Source organism: Bufo gargarizans, chromosome 2 (genome assembly GCF_014858855.1).
Source record: "Bufo gargarizans isolate SCDJY-AF-19 chromosome 2, ASM1485885v1, whole genome shotgun sequence".
Lineage (NCBI taxonomy): Eukaryota > Metazoa > Chordata > Amphibia > Anura > Bufonidae > Bufo > Bufo gargarizans.
In genome coordinates, this window is record NC_058081.1 from 682,682,805 (window position 1) to 682,695,665 (window position 12,861).

Consider the following 12,861-nt stretch of genomic DNA (forward strand, 5'->3'; position numbering starts at 1 on the left):
GCTCTAGAGCGATGGGGAAACATGGCGCTCGTGCAGCGTGCGCCATATAAAAATATTCTTCCAATACGGCAAATGGCTTAACGGAAAAAAGCTCAATATGGCCAATTTTCCATGTAATAAATGTAATAAAATGTGATCAAAAAGACACACACACTCCAAAATGGTATAAATAAAAACTAGAGATCGTTCCGCAAAATGAGCCCCCACACAGCTCAGTAGGTATAACTATAAAAAAAAGTTATGGGGTCAGAATATGGTGAATTTTTTTTTCTGTTTACATTTATTTTTACACTATTTAGACATAAAAAACCTATACATATGTGGTATCGTTGTAATCGTACTGACCCAGAGAATGAAGGGCACAGGTCAGTTTTGCAGCAAAGGGAACGCTGTAGGGACAAAACACGTAAAACGGTGGAGGAATTGCGTATTTTTTTTTCCAAATTCCCACTTACTACTACATTGTATGCCATATTAAATGGTGGCAATAGAGAGTACAACTGTCATGCCCTGCTCAGGCTATGTGCGGTGGTCTGCCAGTTTAGCAGCACATGTGTAGCCTTTTTGTTTTGTTTTAGAGTTGAGCTATATCCGCCTCCATTCAGGTGCACTGGGTGTGGTCGTTGGTTTGAGTTTAAATTACGCCCACTCCCAGTGTCCTGTGCGGGTTATAGCTTCTGTCTGGCTCAGAGGAAGGAAGGAATGATTTGCTGTTCCTGCTCAGTAAACATAAGTTGGTTTTTGTTTTCTTGTGGTTGTCTGTCTAGACTGTTAGAGAGACGCCTGCCCCTCCAGGTTCTGAGGGAGCAGGCTGCCTCTTTCCCCCTTTCACCATCTTAGGGATTTTAGGGTATCTTCAGCCCAGGCACAAGGACACGTTATTCCCACCTTCATGGTCTAAACGTGGGCATAGAAGTCTAGGGAAAGCTGGTAGGGATTTGTCAGGAGGTGACCTTTATCCCCAGCTTCTTGCCTAGACACTTGTTTGTTTATTTTCTGTGTATCTTGTATCCTGTCCGCCGTGACATTATAACCTGCCAATACTTTGACTACCATTTCTCAGCTGTTTTGAGATGGAGTCAATTGAGGTGCTAGTTGATCGCATGCAGGGATTATCCCTAGAGGTTGCGGATCTGCGTAATTCGGTCACACGGTGTCAGAATGCTCTGGCATCAGGTGCAATAGGAGGAAGTCAAATTTATGTGGAGCCTAAAGTTGCTCTCCCTTATAGATTTGCAGGGGGTGTGGATGACTTTATCCGCTTTAAAGAGTCATGCAAGTTGTATTTTCGGCTGCATCCATCTTCGTCTGGTGATGAGAGTCAGAGGGTAGGGATAATCATTTCCCTGCTAAAAGGGGATGCGCAATCCTGGGCCTTTTCTCTGCCGTCAGGTTCTCTGGCCCTCCGGTCGGTGGAAGAATTTTTTAAAGCCTTAGAATTCATTTATGATGATCGGGATCGGGTCTCGATGGCGGAATCTAAATAGCGTAATTTATTACAAGGTGAACATACTGCAGAGGCTTACTGCGTTGAGTTTAGGAGATTGCTACTGAGTCAGAGTGGAATGACCCCGCGTTACGTAGTCAGTTTTGTCAGGGGTTATCTGAGAGATTGAAAGATGCACTAGCTTTTCATGAGTACCCGGATACATTAGAGAATGCTATGTCTTTGGCAGTATGGTTAGATAGACGTATTAGAGAGAGGTGTAAGGTTCCCTCCGCGCAAGGGATCCCTTCTGTGAGTGGTTTCGTCTCACCTGCTCCCCAGGGTGATAAGACATGTAACTCTGGGGTAGAGGAGGAACCCATGCAGCTGGGTCAGGTATCTATCCGTTCTGGTAGTAGGAACTTTAGGAGGCTGCATAAACTATGTTATTACTGTGGAAAAAGTGGTCTTTTATTTTTGCTTGTCCTTTTGTTAAACCGCATGTTCATGAGAAAGAATCACAAAGAGGTTTACCATCCCTGACTCTTGGCAGTGTGAATGGGGTGGTAAAACAAGCAGGTATGCAAGCTCCCTGTAATACTCGTTTTCTCCTTCCAGCTATGGTGGCGCTAGACTCAAGACATTTTTTTGTTGAAGTATTCATTGACTGTGGTGCTGGGGTAAACCTTATTGATTTGCTTTTTCTTCAAAATCTGGGTCTAAGTACTTGCACTTTAGAAAGAGAGATTCAGTTTTTTGCAATTTATTCTTCCCCTCTTTCTCAAAGGAGTCTCACTCATATTGCTCATGGTATTCTGTTAAGGGTGGGTGATTCACATGTTGAGATCATGTCTTGTTTTGTCATGAAGGACTTGCCCGCTCCTATAGTCTTAGGGTTACCGTGGTTGACAAAACATAACCCAATTATAGATTGGCAAGCAAGACAGATCATTGGTTGGAGTGAATTTTGTTCGGACAATTGTCTTGGTACATCTATCTCTGGTGTGTCTACTACGGCTTTACCTCAGTATGTCTCAGATTTTGCGGATGTCTTTTAGGAGGGTGGGGCTCAGGAATTGCCCCCTCATCGTGACTATGATTGTCCAGTTAATCTCATCCCAGGGGCTAAGTTGCCAAAGTCTCGGCTTTACAATCTTTCTCAACCTGAAAGAGAGGTCATGCGGAAATATATTGCCGAGAGTTTGGCAAAATGTCATATTAGGCCATCTAAGTCTCCGGTGGCAGTGGGTTTATTCTTTGTAAAGAAAAAGGATGGATCACTGAGACCTTGTTTGGATTTCCAGGAATTGAACATTATTACGGTCCGTGACCCGTATCCCCTTCCTTTGATCTCTGATCTTTTTGATCAGATTGTTGGAGCCAAGGTGTTCTCCAAGTTGTATTTAAGAGGGGCCTACAATCTGATCAGAATCAAGGAAGGGGATGAGTGGAAAACGGCCTTCAACATGCAAGAGGGTCATTTAGAGAATCTGGTTATGCCTTTTGGGTTAACTAACGCGCCAGCGGTATTTCAACGATTCGTCAATGACATTTTCCATCATTTTGTGGGGAGGTTCGTGGTAGTTTACTTGGATGACATTCTAATTTACTCTCCTGATCTGAAGACCCATCAGGATCACGTGATACAGGTTTTGATGATCCTTCGGGACAATAAATTCAGGGGTGTGGAATTCCTATCGCCCGACGCCCGGGACATGCAGTTCCGGGCGCCGGGCAGGTAGAATGTGCAGGCAGCTTAGCCCTGCGGGCAAGTAGCAGGGCTAGGGTTGCGCCATGTTTTCCTCTAATACACAGCCCGGTACAGCAAGTCCGGGCTGCTTACCGCAGTGTTATCAGCGCTCCTGTGCAGGCCGGAAGTCGGGCGCCACGGGCCGGAAGTCAGCTCCCAGCGGAGGCACACGTTAGTCAGCGGCTGTAGTAGGAACTCCTGACATGGTGGCAGCCCGTGCCGTGATAGATAGCCTAGCAGGTAGTGTGTGTGGTGACTGCTCTGGGTCAGCTATGCTCTGCTGTCAGGCTGCCGCTCTGCTTCTTCTCCCTGGCATTGAAGTGTCAATAGGAGTGCTGCCAGGTTCCAACTTCCAGCCACTCACCCTCCATGAATAGGGGGGGGATGGGGACTTCGCCATACTGGCATGTACATCAAGGGGATTCACTGCCCCAGTATGGCATGTACATTAAAGGGATTCACTGCCCCAGTATGGCATGTACATTAAAGGGATTCACTGCCCCAGTATGGCATGTACATTAAAGGGATTTACTTAAATATGGTTTTGATTTAAAATTACTTTTTGTATCAGGACAAGTAGATTGAGACCCCGCTTTAGTCCTTCGACAAGTAGTTTTTTTAAAAAATTTCCACACCCCTGAAATTATATGCCAAATTGGAGAAATGTGTGTTTTCTGTGCAGGAGCTTCCGTTTCTGGGATATCTGCTTTCTGACTACGGTTTTCGTATGGATCCCAAAAAGGGACCGACCGGAGAATCAGAAAACTTTGATGCGGTTTTTGGGGTTTACTATTTATTATAGAAAATTTATCTTGAACTATTCTACCATTGTGAAGCCTCTGACCGATATGACTAAGAAGGGCGCCGATGTCTCTGTCTGGTCGGATAAGGCATTGCAGGCCTTTTCGGCTATTAAGGAATGTTTTGCGTCTGCTCCCATTCTGGTGCAGCCCGATGTGTCTCAGCCATTCGTGGTGGGGGTTGGAGCAGTGCTGTCGCAGGGTTCATCTCCTGGCAAATGGGTTCCGTGTGCTTTTTTTTCCAAGAAGCTCTCGGTCGCCGAGAGGAATTATGATGTAGGAGATAGGGAATTGCTGGCCATCAAATTGGCCTTTGAGGAATGGCGTCACTGGTTGGAGGGGGCGTCTCATCCCGTTATAGTATATACGGATCATAAGAATTTGGCTTACCTGCAATCTGCCAAGCGTCTGAACCCTAGACAGGCCAGATGGTCACTGTTCTTTACAAGGTTCAATTTTGTGGTTACTTTTTCGCCCGCGGGTTAAAAACGTCAAGGCTGATGCGTTGTCTCGCAGCTTTCCTGGGGGATGTGATTCAGAGGATCCTGCACTGATTTTGGCTGATGGGGTGGTGGTCTCCGCTCTGTATCCCAAATTGGAGATGGAGGTGTTGGGAGCCCAGGAAGGGGCTCCTGGTTCTTGTCCCCCAGGGAGGTTGTTGGTTCCTGATGGACTGCGATACAAAGTATTTAAGGAACATCACGATACTGTCCTTGCTGGACATCCTGGTGGTAAGTCCACCTTTGACCTTGTGTCCCGGAGATTCTGGTGGCCAGGGTTACATAAGAGTGTTGAGGATTAAATAGCAGCTTGTGAAACCTGTGCACGGTCAAAGGTTGCTCATACTCGACCTGCTGGTTCACTTCTTCCTTTGTCTATTCCGTCTCGTCCTTGGACGCACTTGTCTATGGACTTTATTACGGATCTGCCGAGTTCCTCCGGGAAAACAGTAATTTTGGTGGTTGTTGACCGTTTTAGTAAAATGGCTCACTTTGTATCGTTAGCCAGTCTGCCCAAGACTCTTGCTCAGATTTTTGTGGATAATATCGTGAAATTGCATGGCATTCCCTCGGATGTGGTTTCTGATAGGGGCATGCAGTTTGTCTCCAAGTTTTGGAGGGCGTTCTGCTCTCGGCTTGGCATTCAACTTTCGTTCTCTTTGGCTTTTCATTCGCAGTCGAATGGGCAGACAGAGCGTACTAATCAAAACCTGGAGACCTACTTGAGGTGCTTTGTGGCTGAGAATCAGGAGGACTAGTCCTCATTCTTGTCCCTAGCAGAGTTTGCTTTGAATAACCGTAGGCAGGAGTCCACGGGTAAGTCACCATTTTTTGGCGCATACGGTTTTCATCCTCAGTTTGGTTCCTTCTCTGGGACTAGTTCCTCTGGGATGCCAGAGGAGGAGAGATTTTCTTCTGCCTTGTCTTCTATCTGGCGGAGGATCCAGGTGAATTTGGAGAAGATGGGTGAGAGGTATAAGCGAATGGCTGACAAAAAAAGTATGACTGGTCCAGACCTGTGTGTGGGTCATCTGGTGTGGTTATCTACAAAAAATATTAAACTGAGAGTACCATCTTGGAAACTGGGTCCAAGATTTATTGGACCTTACAAAATATCTGCGGTGGTCAATCCAGTAGCGTTTCATCTGGATCTTCTGCAGACTTGGAGGATCCATGATGTGTTTCACAAGTCTTTACTGAAGAGATATGTGAAACTGGTGGAACCATCGCCATTGCCTCCTTCCCCTGTTCTGGTTGATGGAAATTTAGAGTTCGATATCTCCAGGGTTCTCGACTTAAGAGTTCTTTGGGGTTCCCTTCAGTATCTGGTACACTGGAGGGGATACGGCCCTGAGGAGAGGATGTGGGTTTCCGGCTGTGAATGTTAGTGCCAGCCGACTGGTGAGGGCTTTTCACAGATCCCACCCGGATAAAGTTGGGCTGGGGTGTCCAGAGGTCACCCGTAGAAGGGGGGGGGGGTACTGTCATGCCCTGCTCAGGCTATGTGCGGAGGTCTGCCAGATTAGCAGCACGTGTGTAGCCTTTTTGTTTTGGAGTTGAGCTATATCCGCCTCCCTTCAGGTGCACTGGGTGTGGTCGTTGGTTTGAGTTTAAATTACGCCCACCCCAGTGTCCTGTGCGTGTTATAGCTTCTGTCTGGCTCAGAGGAAGGAAGGAAGGATTTGCTGTTCCTGCTCAGTAAAGATAAGTTGTTTTTTGTTTTCTTGTGCTTCTCTGTCTAGGCTGTTAGAGAGTCGCCTGCCCCTCCAGGTTCTGAGGGAGCAGGCTGCCTCTTTCCCCCTTTCACCATCTTAGGCATTTTAGGGTATCTTCAGCCCAGGCACGAGGACACGTTATTCCCACCTTCATGGTCTAAACGTGGGCATAGAAGTCTAGGGAAAGCTGGTAGGGATTTGTCAGGAGGTGACCTTTATCCCCAGCTTCTTGCCTAGACACTTGTTTGTTTATTTTCTGTGTATCTTGTATCCTGTCCGCCGTGACAACAACTTGTCCCACAAAAAATAAGCCCTCATACGGCTTTGTGAACGGAAAAATAAAAAAGTTATTGCGCAGGGAAGAAATATCAAAATGCAAAAACAAAAAGACCTCCGGTATTCTAAGGGTTAAGGACCTGCACAGCTATGGTCATGTGACTTTATCTGGCAGGTCCTTACTCTCTCTCACTTGTGCCCAGATGACCATGCACTCTTCTCCCTTCCAGTTTTACTAGTAAGGCTAGTTTCACACTAGCGGCAAGGAACTCCGTCAGGCTGTTCCGGCAGGTGAACAGCCTGTCGGATCCGTGCTGCAGCTAGTGCACGTGTGCCCCCGGACTACTGCTCTGGCCCCTTTGACTATAATTGGGGGCGGGCCGGAGTTCTGGCGGCAGCATGGCAAACATGCCGAGAGTCGGCCAGAATAAAACTACGACAGCGGCAGCACAGATCCGACAGGCTGTTCACCCGCTGAAATAGCCTGCCGGAGTTCCTTGCCGCTAGTGTGAAAGTACCTTAAGTCCAGCGGGAGGCAGAGAAGGTGGTTGCTGGGGCAGTCTTAACCATTTGTCTATGGTTAAAGCAGACACAGATGTACCTGAAATGTCTTAGGCCTCTTTCACACAAGGGAGTTTTCTACGTGGGTGCGATGCATTAAGTGAAAGCATAGAATCTGCACTGAATCCTGACCCATTGATTTCAATGGGTCCGTGTACATGAGTGTTGTTTTTCACGCATCATTTCTGCATTGCGTGAGAATCGCAGCCTGTTCTACATTATGCGTTTTTTTACGCAGCCTTGGCCCCATAGAAGTGAATGGGGCTTCAGTGAAAAACGGATAGCATCCGGATGTAACCTGGATGCAACACGTTTTTCACTGATGGTTGCTAGGAGATGATGTTTGTAATTTTTCAGTGTTTTTTTTCACGCGCGTGAAAACGCATCAGAAACTGATTGCACCCGCGCTGAAAAAAAATTAAACACTGAACGCAATTGCAGACAAAACTGACTGAACTTGTGTGTAAAACCTTCCGTTTTTCTGTGAATAGATCCTAACACAATCCATATCGTTTGTGTGAAAGAGGCTGTAGTCACATTTTTAAGAAGCCTACAAAACTAGCATCTCAGATGTCATTCAGAGAGAGCTAACATTGCAAAAGTCTACACAGTGATTATTAGTATTTAGATTTTGACAGCATACAGTACATATAGCTCGGTCGTGTCCAGCTTCGGCATGGAGGAATGGCGATCGAACAAGTGTGCCCCTTTTAAATGGAGGTACGCTGAGGTTTTATTGTGTTATATTCTGTATGGATCACACAAAAAATTGAGGCGGGCTCCATTACAGGCCATACACAGTCACGGTGAAAAGTTTTGAGACAAAATTAGGTTTTCACAAAGATTGATGCTTCATTGTCTTTGATCTTTTTGTCATCTTTGTTTCTATGGTATACTGACATACAATTATAAGCATTTCATAAATTTTTTATACTTCTATTGACAAATACATCAAATTTATGACTCAGTATTTTCATTGTCGACCCTTTTTTTTTTAAAGTCTTCTGAAATTCTCCCTGGATGCTGGGTATCAGATTCTGGGCCAAATCCTTACTGATGGCAGACTATTCTTGCCTAATCAGTTCTTGGAGTTTATAACAATTTGTGTTTTTGTTTGTTCACCTGCTTTTTGAGGATTGACCACAGGTTCTCTATGGCATTGAGACTTGGTAAGTTTCCTGGTCATGGACACAACATTTCAATGTTTGGTTCACCGGGGCACTTAGTTCTCACTTCTGCCTTGTGTCATAGTCTCCATCATGCTGGAGAAAGCATTGTCCATCACCATATTGCTCCTGGATAGTTGGGAGAAGTTGCTCCTGGATAGGTTGAGAGACATTGATCTTGGAGGAGGTTTTGATCCCATTCTTTATTCATGGCAGAGTTCTTAGGCAAAATTGTTAATTAGTCCACTGCCTTGGATGTAACCCCACACATAAATGGTCTCAGGATACTTAACTCTAATGTGTGTATTCAAACATCAGTGGGTTTCCTCAGACCATGGGTTCATGGTGATACCATGGAAGCATGTCCTATTTTGTCTGTGGTTGCAGATCCCTCATGCACATTACAGTCTATGGTTCCATGAAAAGCATGGACACAACACAGATTCCATCCGTGTTTGGTCTGTGGTTTTCATAGACCACTGGTAGGAGATGCGCTGGAAACAAATTTTCAGCCTAGCACTGCATGTGGAATATAGATAACACACGCAGGGCAAAAAATGGACACGTGGACCAAGCACAGATCCTTCACGGACATCTTCACAGATCAACCACTGACCAACTTGTCACCAGGGTTGCCAACCAGAATTTTTCTTTTTCCTGGACAGCGTATCACAAAATCACGGACAGCCAACATGTTTTTACAGACAAATTGGAAAAACATAGTAGATGATAGAGATTATAAGTAATCCAATTCTGTAGCTCAATATAATGGTGTTGAGCGAATCGAACTGTCCGAAGTGGACTTCAATATGAATTTCAGGGGAAATTTGATTTGCCATGAAACTGAATTTCCTTGTGCTTCATGGTAGCGAATTAATTTTCCCTGAATTTGGGTAAAAAAATTAAATCATACTAACCTCATCCGTTTAAGCGCAAAGAGCCCTCCACCACCATCCTTATGGAAGATCCTGGGCCAAATTGTGTGTATGACGTCACCACGCCGACTGTGTGAGATTTCGCACTGGGTATTTAATCAAGATGGACACATCTATTTTTTTTTTCCAGGGACACAGGAAAAAGTCCCTTATTTTTACTTCGATAATCCTATTTAAAAACATTTTAAAATAGGAATCCAAAGTGCGCTTTGGTACTGGCTGGTACCTCGCTACCAAAGCGCACTTCAGATTCCTACTCTAAAATGTTTTTAAGTACGCAGATAGGAATACTGTAGTCATTCACCGAAGTCTCACGCAACTTCGGCGATACGAAGTTTGGATACACAGAGCCAATACATTTTAATGCTGCACGGAAATAGCATTAACAACGAAGTTTTTGAACTAATTGACTTTGGATCTTTGATCTGAAGCTCGATTCGCTAAAGCCTAGTATCTGCAATGACAAAAAAGCTGATTGGTGGAAAGCCTCCTAGGGAACAGAATGAAGACTGGTCATGGTGCAGCCTAATAGATGCACTGTACAGCTGGGGTCTGGAACCTGTGATTATCCAGTGGTCATGAATATGCAACTCCCAGTGTGCCCAGAGAGAAATAGTCCAGCGCTGATGGGCATGCTGGGAGTTGTAGTAATCAGAGATCCATAAATTGCAGAATAGTGTGTCTAATCTTAAAGGGGTTGTACCACAAAAAATATTTTACATTTTTCAAACCTGATCATTTTCAAACCTGAATGATCAGGTTGTAGACTGGAGATTATGTGGAAAAGTATCCGGAGATTAGGTCAGAGATGTATGGAGAGGACAGGTTATGGACTGGAGATTACATGTGGGGAGGTATCATAAGATTAGGTCAGAGATGTATGGAGAGGACAGGTTATGGACTGGAGATTACATGTGGGGAGGTATCAGGAGATTAGGTCAGAGATGTATGGAGAGGACAGGTTATGGACTGGAGATTACATGTGGGGAGGTATCAGGAGATTAGGTCAGAGGTGTAAGGAGGGATCAGGTTGTGGACTGCAAATTATGTGTGGGGAGGTATCAGGAGATTAGTTCAGAGATGTATGGAGAGAACAGGTTGTGGACTTGAGATTACGTGGGGAAGTATCAGGTGATTACGTCAGAGATGTATGGAGAGGACAGGTTGTGGACTAGAGATTACATGTGGGGAGGTAGGTGATGAGGTCAGAGATGTATGGAGAGGACAGGTTGTGGAGTGGAGATTACATGTGGGGAAGTATCAGGTGATGAGGTCAGAGATGTATGGAGAGGACAGGTTGTGGACTAGAGATTACATATGGGGAGGTAGGTGATGAGGTCAGAGATGTATGGAGAGGACAGGTTGTGGACTAGAGATTACATGCGAGGAGCTAGGTGATGAGGTCAGAGATGTATGGAGAGGACAAGTTGTGGACTAGAGATTACATGTGAGGAGGTATGAGCTGATGAGGTCATAGATGTATGGAGAGGACAGGTTGTGGACTGGAGATTACATGTGGGGGGGTATCAGATTAGTTCAGAGATGTATGGAGAGGACAGGTTGTGGACTAGAGATTACATGTGAGGAGCTAGGTGATGAGGTCAGAGATGTATGGAGAGGACAGGTTGTGGACTAGAGATTACATATGGGGAGGTAGGTGATGAGGTCAGAGATGTATGGAGAGGACAGGTTGTGGACTGGAGATTACATGTGTGGGGGGGTATCAGATTAGTTCAGAGATGTATGGAGAGGACAGGTTGTGGACTAGAGATTACATGTGAGGAGCTAGGTGATGAGGTCAGAGATGTATGGAGAGGACAGGTTGTGGACTAGAGATTACATATGGGGAGGTAGGTGATGAGGTCAGAGATGTATGGAGAGGACAGGTTGTGGACTAGAGATTACATGCGAGGAGCTAGGTGATGAGGTCAGAGATGTATGGAGAGGACAGGTTGTGGACTAGAGATTACATGTGAGGAGGTATGAGCTGATGAGGTCATAGATGTATGGAGAGGACAGGTTGTGGACTGGAGATTACATGTGGGGAGGTATCAGATTAGTTCAGAGATGCAAGGAGGGATCAGGTTGTGGACTGGAGATTATGTGTGGGGAGGTATCAGGAGATTAGGTCAGAGAAATATGAAGAGTTCCAAACAATTCACATTGCAAATCTTCCTGATAAAAATTTATGGCTATGAGCAAATTATGGGGGTTGTAGTATTCTTTCCCACTATCTCTCCACAGTCTTTCTGATAATCTGAGGCTGGATAATGTTCTTGCAAAACTTGTCTGTATTTCCCAGACTGAGGCGTGCAGGAATAAGATACGGCTGGCCAGGACCATGTCAACGTGTGAGGGGTGTATTAGTTACAGACGTGGACAAAATTGTTGGTACCCTTTGGTCAATGAAAGAAAAAGTCACAATGGTCACAGAAATAACTTTAATCTGACAAAAGTAATAATAAATTAAAATTCTATAAATGTTAACCAATGAAAGTCAGACATTGTTTTTCAACCATGCTTCAACAGAATTATGTAAAAAAATAAACTCATGAAACAGGCATGGACAAAAATGATGGTACCCCTAACTTAATATTTTGTTGCGCAACCTTTTGAGGCAATCACTGCAATCAAACGCTTCCTGTAACTGTCAATGAGACATCTGCACCTCTCAGCAGGTATTTTGGCCCACTCCTCATGAGCAAACTGCTCCAGTTGTGTCCGGTTTGAAGGGTGCCTTTTCCAGACTGCATGTTTCAGCTCCTTCCAAAGATGCTCAATAGGATTGAGGTCAGGGCTCATAGAAGGCCACTTTAGAATAGTCCAATTTTTTCCTCTTAGCCATTCTTGGGTGTTTTTAGCGGTGTGTTTTGGGTCATTGTCCTGTTGCAAGACCCATGACCTGCGACTGAGACCAAGCTTTCTGACACTGGCTAGTACATTTCTCTCTAGAATTCCTTGATAGTCTTGAGATTTCATTGTACCCTGCACAGATTCAAGACACCCTGTGCCAGACGCAGCAAAGCAGCCCCAGAACATAACAGAGCCTCCTCCATGTTTCACAGTAGGGACAGTGTTCTTTTCTTGATATGCTTCATTTTTTCGTCTGTGAACATACAGCTGATGTGCCTTGGCAAAAACTTCGATTTTTGTCTCATCTGTCCACAGGACATTCTCCCAGAAGCTTTGTGGCTTGTCAACATGTAGTTTGGCATATTCCAGTCTTGCTTTTTTATGATTCGTTTTCAACAATGGTGTCCTCCTTGGTCGTCTCCCATGTAGTCCACTTTGGCTCAAACAACGACGGATGGTGCGATCTGACACTGATGTTCCTTGAGCATGAAGTTCACCTTGAATCTCTTTAGAAGTCTTTCTAGGCTCTTTTGTTACCATTCGGATTATCCGTCTCTTAGATTTGTCATCAATTTTCCTCCTGCGGCCACGTCCAGGGAGGTTGGCTACAGTCCCATGGATCTTAAACTTATGAATAATATGTGCAACTGTACTCACAGGAACATCTAGTTGCTTGGAGATGGTCTTATAGCCTTTACCTTTAACATGCTTGTCTATAATTTTCTTTCTGATCTCTTGAGACAGCTCTTTCCTTTGCTTCCTCTGGTCCATGTCGAGTGTGGTACACACCATATCACCAAACAACACAGTGATTACCTGGAGCCATATATATAGGCCCAATGGCTGATTACAAGGTTGTAGACACCTGTGATGCTAATT